At 33.8% G+C, this 9,194-nt stretch overlaps 1 pseudogene; it reads right to left on the bottom strand.

Annotated features, from left to right (window-relative positions):
* Positions 1-819: 819 nt before the first annotated feature.
* On the bottom strand, positions 820-2,615 carry LOC149800443 (uncharacterized; annotated as a pseudogene).
* Positions 2,616-9,194: the final 6,579 nt, after the last annotated feature.

Below are 9,194 nucleotides of genomic sequence, written 5' to 3'. Positions count from 1 at the left end.
GCTTGAAGAGACTGTGACAGCAGACAAATGAAAAAATATGTACCAATGCTGTCACCTGGACAACAAGCTTCAGGGATAAAACTCTGTGATCAATTATTTTGCACCAAAGATAACTGGTTTCTCCTATTATGGAATGCTTTGAAGGTAAAGCTTAAATTATTGCAGACACAAAGTTCTGATTCAGGTTTTTCAGTGTTTTATTTGTAGTCCAGTATATTCATATTCAAATTAAATCATAGATATCAAGATCTGATCTTTTCATATCCTACAATGTAAACTTGTATAACAGTTTTTAGTGTTTGGGAATGTTTGCAAATAAAGTATCTATAAAAAAAATACATTATCTGTATTCTGATAGAATGATATACTGTATTTTGCATCTTTATCTAGTTTGAAATAAGCTTTAGCTAGCTGCATTGCATTTTAATGAAAACAGCCAAAGAGAAAGTATGCACTAAGGATGTGAGAGCCAGATATAAAATACTGTATCCAAAGTACAAGAAAGGAGAATACACTGTCAGGAAAATCCTTGTCGACTCAACATATGGCAAGAATATACATTAGTAATTAATGAACATAAAGGTATATATCACATAGAAATATAAATACTGTTGTACCAAGTGTATGTACCTATATTATTTTTTTAAATTATTAAATTCAAATAGTAAAAGCAAAATATTTGTTAAAGTTGACACTCCTTTAATTTCAAAGGCCATGAATTTTAACTGGTAAAATAGTAAATATATACAAACAATTGTAAACACAAATACTTTTAATTCATGTATTAACTTCAGCAAAAGGTTGCAGTTTTTGGCTTGTACAATACAATGCATATTAAATTTTATTTGCAGATTATGTGAAATGTCTGATGAAAACAACATTCACAATTGGACAGGTGTCTCACATGAATGATGAAGGATTAAAACTTATGGTAGATGTATCACCACCATTATGTAGTCTGTATGAGAGGCCTGACAAGGATATTGTTACTCAAAATCTTCAGACAGGTTTAATTGCTGTCAACCTCATGAAAGCCAGTGTAGTTCAGGTTTTGATCAGGAAAGGCAGTACGGATTCTCTGAAGAACACATGATAGAATGATGACCCTCACTTCTTTGCCAAAGAAGTGCCAACACCACAGAGCAATTTGTCTATATGCTGTATACCGATGTCTTCTGAAATAATAATTTGAAAATTGAGTTGAAATAAAATATGCTTTATGCATTAGATCAAATTTGGAAATCAAACGTTTTAGTAGATAGTACTAGTAGTTACCCAGTGCAATTTATCATTATTTTGTATATCAATAAAGTTAAATGAACCCAGTATAAATTGTGCATATATATATATATATATATATATATATATATATATATATATATATATATATATATATATGACCATCTTATTTTGCGACACATAAAATTAAATAAAACCATATTTGTATATGTATATGTGTTGTTTTTTGGCATGATTCATCAAAATCACTGGTATAAAGGTTAGTTAGTGTAGGCCTCCATAACATGGGTTCAATCCAAGAAGATGTCATAACATGACTTGAAAAAGTGGTTTATTTATTTGCTGTATTAATAATCCCAATACTTTGCTGTCATGCATAGATCATGAAAGCAAAATTTATGTAAACAAAAGAACATGAAAAATTACTCCGATAATTTACTTACTCATTTCTTTGTTCTGGATGTTCTCCAAATTGTTGTCTATACTGGTAGTATGCAACTTTTAAAACATGGATGTCGAGACAAACTGCATTAAACCCTGGATGGTGTGCTTACACTCTATCCCCTGGTATTCATTGCGGATATTTGTAACCTTCTCTATGTCACAACAACATACACATTCCCTTGCTGTAGGCATTACCAAACAATGTCCACATTTACAAATGAAATAGAGTTTTCTTCTTTAATGCATTATGCTGTGCTTGTCAAATTTAATCTCATATTTATGAACACATCAATAGAACAGTACAATGATACAAACTGACTAAAGTCAGGAACAGATAAAACGTTTAGTACAACACTGTAAAATTAAATTAGATATGAAAGAAAATAGAAGTTGCAAGAAGATGCTTACCACAGACAAAAAAGGTTTATTTCATAGTTTATTAAATCAACTATTAGCATACGTATGAGAAATTCGAAAGTTTAACTTATAATACAGCGTACAGAATATGAATTCAATTTTAATGTCATGAGGGTAATATCCTGCCTATTTCAATAGTAATCATATCAACTTGTTCACAGGTTTTCAAAGCATACAACTGTGATCCGATGTACCTTTTGCTTATCAACGTATAGATACGTCTCTACCCATGAAATGCTATACACTTGTGCAGCCTTTATTACAGGAGAGAAAAAATCCAAATTTGTAAAGGAACAGGAGACTGTCAATATCGTCGGATACATATATTTATCGTAACTTAGGCCGTAGACATATTCAGAAAACAATTACCATGAATTGTCCGTCAATCTATCTTGTCTTTCTTCTTCGTCATCTTCATCTGCAACTTCGGATTGTTCGGTAATGGAAATATAGGGTTCAAACTGGTACGGATTAATTTGGGTGACGATACCAACTGAGCCTTTGTTTACAACAAGTGTTCATAATATGACGTCACGCTTTGTTTTCACTTAATACCGGAAGTGGTCGGCGGTTGCCTTCGGTTATGATCGTAAACAGGTGCAAACGCGATATTAGGTAGGGTCCCACGCAGTTATTACTGAAAATTTTCAATCGGATTTTTTACATTCGTATTTTGAATATATACTCTCTTTTACCAAGAAATAAACTGAATAAGTGTAGATACACTGTTGTGGCACTTTAAGTGTCAAATGTGCATCACTTATTCAATCAAAGTATTTCCGGACGGCTTCCAGACAATATTTCCAGTCGTCGATGTATATAATCGCTGTACGCACAACATCTATTTAAATGTTCATGGATAATGTTTTGACACCTAAAAGCATAGCTCTCTATTAAAAAGTCCTCTCCGGAATCGCAATTGCCGAAATTTCATTTTCTCTTTCCTGGAGTGGGATCAGCAAAAATTGTTTCAATCAGTGGAGTTTCGTGGCGTATTTTGCAATTCCAATTTTCCAATCTAGTACTTAATTTTTGGTACTGGAAACGAATTTCTTTTGAGCACTCTGTTTACTTTTCTGTAGTCATAGCACATCAGGAAGGACTTTACTGGTTTTGGCACTAAGATGCATAGCGAGCTCCAGTTTATTCAACTTGGTCCAGGAAAAGCATTCTCCGACAAGTATTCAATTTTCTTTCCTTAACATTCCATGTAGATAAGATTCTTCATGAAATGATGCTGTTTCACATGTGCAGGATTTACAATGTCAAAGTTATGAGTGATTTTTTGGGGGGGTTTGAAACATCTTGAAACAATTAGTTATATTCACATAGTAGCTATTTCAATTTACGCTTCACCCGTTCGATATTGAAGTGATTTAAAAACAATATCAATTCTCAATTTGTCTTTATTCCAAAGACTGGTTAAACCAATGTAACTACAATCCAATTATACTACGTCGTTTAATCACCACTGTTTGAGACATGCACTGAATTGATTGAATTATTAACAGGGATATCACAATTCACTTACCGTTTTAGAATATTTAAATAGCTGATTTGTATTATATCATCCCGGAAGTCTTCATGAAATAGTTAAAATGACTTATTTTTAAAAGTTTAGGGTGTATGTGATTTAATAAGACTACTTGGACTGAAGAGGACTTTGAAGTTTGTACACGACAGCCAAATCCTTAAAACCAAAGGAAAGCCTTTTTCATTTGTAATTCTGTAATACATCAACTTATTTTTGATTCAGGAGACGGAAGATAAGAGCTTGCTAGTACACAAGTATTTGACAAATTAAGATTGCAGTTAGAGACATAGCAAAAAAGATTACTTTCTGAATCTTCAGCTGAATTTAATGATCCACGAACAGCATGTCCACAGACTGGTTCTAAAGGACAGAAACCTTGAATCTTCGGCTGAATTTAACGATCCACGAAGACCATGTCCACAGACAAGTATGACAAGATCTACAATCACGAACAGTATGTCCACGGACTGGTTCAAAATGACCAAAACATGCCATTGGACAAGTATGACAAGTATGACAAGATCTGCAATATTCAGAAATATTTAGTTTAATTTTCTCCAGCCAGAGAAAATTAATCAGCCAGAGGGGATTTTCATTAGCTAGGATAAAAATTTCCAGTCTGTTCAACTAAGGAATAAAACTTTGATAGCTGGCAGATCAGCGGGTTCATCAGGCGTTCTCCAGTTACGTATAAGGACCCCATCATATAATAAAGGTACGTGGGTGTCTTCAGATTCGTAATAGCTTTCAACAGTTTTTTTTTCGCTTTGCCCCTTATTAGAATTAAGAGAATGAAAAGAGGATCACTTGAGTACAAGAAGCATAAGTCACCTCTTCAATAAACTGACCATAAATTGGTCATTATCGGATCGGTTTCATTCTCAAGAGCTCCTTTCGTCATAGTTGTATGAACTGCAAAGGCAGTGTAGAAAAAAAAAAGAATTTCATTTTAAATAGGAACGACATTTTAATCCAAGCCAAGCTTACCAGTTACAAGTGGAATATTCATGACATTATCCCCAACTAAGTAAATTCCTATCTATAAAAGAACAGTCTATCAATGGGCACAGGTGTCAATGCGCCGACAGTCACATATCCCAATACTATGTTCGATGTCAAATTTACACAATGTTGACGAATGTTAAGAAAGCCGCACTATATTCCTTGAAACATAAACTCTTTTACATGACGAGGAAAAGGCAAAGTATCTGATTAAAGGTCTTTCCGAAGTTCCTGTCTCCATTAGTGTTTCAATAGTTATAGACGTGGCAGAATACTAATAATTGATATAGAACCCTTCGACATGAATAATTGAATGGCTGATATTTCTATAAAATGCGATCAATCTGGTTTGTTTGGTTGTTGTTGTTGTTGTTGTTCTAGGGTTTAACGCCATTTGTCAACATAAGATAGGCTATACATGGCGGCCAGTATAACTGGTGGAGGAAGAACCCTGGAGAACCCAGAGAAGAACCACCGACCCCCTAGAAGCTACTGGCAGGCTTTCCCACGTATCCACGCTAGCCGAGCCTTGGACTTGAACCCACGCAGACAGAGGTGAGATGGCAGTGATCCGTAACGGTGAGCGCTTTAGACCACTCGGCCACTCGGGGCCTCTGGTTTGTTTGGAGTAACAAAATCAGATGTTTAGTGTTAACTTGTAGTAAATATTGTTCTCTATCGCTTTGCAATAAGCGCAAGTAGGAAAATATAAGGATGTCTGATGAGTCTTATCAGAAAGTTCATTATTAGGCTGAGAATAGAACGTAATCGTGCGATACTAATAAAGTTTCTTACTAAACGTTTGCTGAGAGGAAAACCTATTGACAAACGAAACGTTGCTAGTCCGCTGTACTGTAACCATCTTCCTACCTCATCATATAAGGTCTTGCCACCATTATGATGCAGTTCTTGAACACTTAAATTAATATGAGTTGTCTACATTTGTCATAATTGTCACGGAATTGTATAAATCCCTTTGTTATTTATTACATACATGTAATTGGGTTTCGTTTTTGGTTTCTCGTTTTTGTGTACAACGATTACCGAGGGTGATTTATGTATATTGTACGGTATTTTGAAACAGTGAGTTCTGTTAATCCTATGCCGCACGTGCGAAGTGCCATCGTTTTGAAGAAAAAAAAACAATATTGATGAAGTGCACATCGTCTGTGTATAAATACCTCACCGTAGGACGGAAACATTACACTTCGGAAACGGCTTGTCAGTGAGCAGTCCACTTAAGGACTTGTATATATCCAGCTGTAGAGGTATGTGGGTTATTTTTTAATTTCTTATGTCTATAATATGTTATAACTATTGTACTTCCACGTTTATTTTTTTATATTTTCAATGTAGCTCCGGCTTGTGTAGCATAAGGCAAATATTTCCTATCCTTTTATATGACTTAACAGGAGGTTTATATTAGCAATACCGTTGCATTTTATTAAGAAACGCTTAGGATCAAAGGATTCTTATCGGACACAGGTAGTACCGCTTCTGAACCTGTTTATTGCTTTGTAATGTTGTGCAGATAATGTACGTTGTATAGCTTACCGTATATAAGGTCATTACGTGTTATCGTATATGCCCGTGTCATTCTCGGTACGCGGTGTTAGACTTATTTTAAGCTGATCAGAGTTGACGAAATATCAGCTGTAGGGCTGATTATAAAGCTGACCATAGCACGTATAGATGTGACCATAGTGATCAGGAATGACCGGGTAGCAGCTGTAGAGCTGACCATATAGCTGACCATAACAGCTATAGATCTGACTATAGTGATCATAGATGACGAGGTTGCAGCTGGAGAGCTAACCATAAAGCTGACCATAGCAGCTGTAGAACTGACATTAGTGATCAGAGCTGACGGGGTATCAGCTGTAAAGTTGACCATAGCAGTCGTAAAGCTGACCAAATAGCAGCCGTAGAGCTGATTGAGCAGTGTTTTGCTGATTTAGTAGCAGGTGGTCGGACGTTGCTAACCGATTGATGGGCGCTGATTGCCTGATTGACCGGGTGATTTAATGGTGGTCGGTGATTACCCGTAAAGCTGACTGCTTGACTGACCAGTGTCACTGGTAGCCAAGTATTCTAGTGACGGATTGTTTTGTGTAACTCTATACATGTATTATTTTAGCCGTATGCTAATTTTGGGGTTTGTCATACCCAGTGTTTTGGGACTGTAAAGATATATTGTATGATATATGTCTCATTATATACATTTTCCTATTTGAGTAAAGTACATAATTTTTCACTATTTCAGTGAAAAAGACATTTTTATTGAGTAAGGCATATCATTTTTAATATTGGAGTAAAATACATCATTCGTTTTGTCGTGTGAAATTATTGTGAATTATTAACCTTTGTCCTTGTACCATGTAAGGTCATTCACTTTTATCCACATTTATCTTACAAGTTTAGGTTCGTGCGGATCGTATTCATTTGTCTAGTAATCGAATCTATAAACGTACGTAATAATCATACTTTTTTCTCATTTGAGTTATTCATCAATAAACATTGTATTTATGTCACCATCAATAGTGTTTTTTTATAAATCCGAGCCCAAATCGGTTATTTTGTTACAATAATCATTACCAGTATTCTTAGATGCACACCGACTATCAATTAGTTGTTCATTTTTCTAGCAAGCTCATGGTTTTGGCTATTTTTTTAGAATTCCTAAACTCATAGCCCCTCAAGACACATTCCTTAAACAGGTCATAATCAACACTCTCCAAAAATGTAGTATAGACTTCACGAGCTTTGCCAGTAGGTAGACATTTTAATAACAAAATCCAGTCCTCTCTTGCCAATTTCAAATTTTAGTTATTTTTTTCCAAGTAAGAAATAAAATAGTATACTTGTCGTTCATTACATGATGTGCCAACCGAATGTTTTGGTAGCATTAAAACGGAACTTTTGTGAGGGAATTTATTTCTTCTTGCCCGTTCTAATTCTTTTTATTTCGCAGCCATTTAAATTTCGCATGGTGTTCCATATTATTTTCATGTGCAATCTTGTTCTTCTTTCTGCATTTTTATCACGTTTTGTTCTTTTTGCGCTTGCATGCTTATTTTCATGTCAACGTTTTGTCTTTTTTGTTCGTTTTGTTTCCTCTGTTTCGCACAACTGCACATTTTACTCTATTTCTTACATAATATCTTAACCATTAAAATGCTAATGATAAATATGATTCCATTAGATGTATAATCACTAGATGGTTTCACTTTACATCGTACTATTGTGTTATAGTTAATATATGGTTTCATGCATTTGTCACAGTATTCGTTAACAATTTGGCAATGTTTATTCATAGATGCACTTGTACTAACTTGCCAATTTGCCATAAGCAACTCTTTAGATAATCTGATATTCATTCAAAATTTATTTTGATTACTGCAGGTCCTAATTTCTTATCACCATGTGAATGGTGTAATTCTTTTAAAGATTTTAGAAAAACGTTTGAAATGTGTGATTTAGGATTATCATCAGTAATACTGAATCCCCTATTAAATTTGTTTTACTGGATAAAGCTATGTGGATTCTTTATCTGAAGAGGTTGTTTTTTTTGACCAGGAATGTAAAGCATTGCAATCAAGGTATAAAATATGTTTTTGTTTATTATCTTAATTTGATACATAGTTATAATTTGACTTAGCATATGTTTCATCAAACAAGATCATATCAAGTCTTAATGTAATTCATCCTTCAGAATTAATACAACATTTTTTAAAGAGGGGTAAAAAATCTCATTTGTTGAAGTTCAATGTATCCCAAAACAATTTAGGCACGTTTCTCTCTCCTATGATTCAATACAAATTTTCCTTTTCTTATGTTAGTTATCAACACAATAAAAACGTATATATTGCAATAACAAAATGCCATAACTTTTTTATTCTTCCAAACCTTTTTCTTTGGTGGTAAAATCATCCGGTTCAAATCTTGTCTTTTACTGTAATGTTCACGTAAAGGAAGCAGCATACTTTGCATGAATTTTCATTTTATTGAAAATTATAAATTGTTCAATTACTTCCTACATTGTCCATTTGTTTCATTGAATGCTTTTTCTAGTTTCATTAAGGATAAAATTAACAACATAAATACCAGATTAACGAAACAAAATGGGATTTTATTTACTGCACGGAGGAATTTTAATCCGCTTTCATTCATATAGCATTGTGTCTCCACTGATATTGTGTAAGTTTTATATTTCTTGTGTTATCATTTTCACAAGTTGTGTGAGGAACTAATTGATTGTTACTGTTGTATGTTTAAGATAATTCACAATATGTTCACTGTCATGGTTACCTTTATATTTGTAAGCAATTAATTTCTCTATTATTGTATGATAATATATATTTAAAAAGCCAGGTACATGTGGTGCAATTATTTATTTTTTCTTACCTTCATTTCGCTATTCTTTCTGGGCATGAGCTTTAAAGCACGTAAATATTGCACGTATAACAGCCTTTTGGTTTTCATAATTTTTAAAATTAGGCAAGTTATTATCTATTTTATGACTTTCGATTATTGATTAATTATTTTACAAATTATGATG

This window comes from Sinohyriopsis cumingii, chromosome 5, assembly GCF_028554795.1.
Source record: "Sinohyriopsis cumingii isolate HCF-2022 chromosome 5, ASM2855479v2, whole genome shotgun sequence".
NCBI classification, from domain to species: domain Eukaryota; kingdom Metazoa; phylum Mollusca; class Bivalvia; order Unionida; family Unionidae; genus Sinohyriopsis; species Sinohyriopsis cumingii.
Note: the sequence above shows the minus strand (reverse complement) of the source record. Positions and strands in the feature narration are given on the sequence as shown.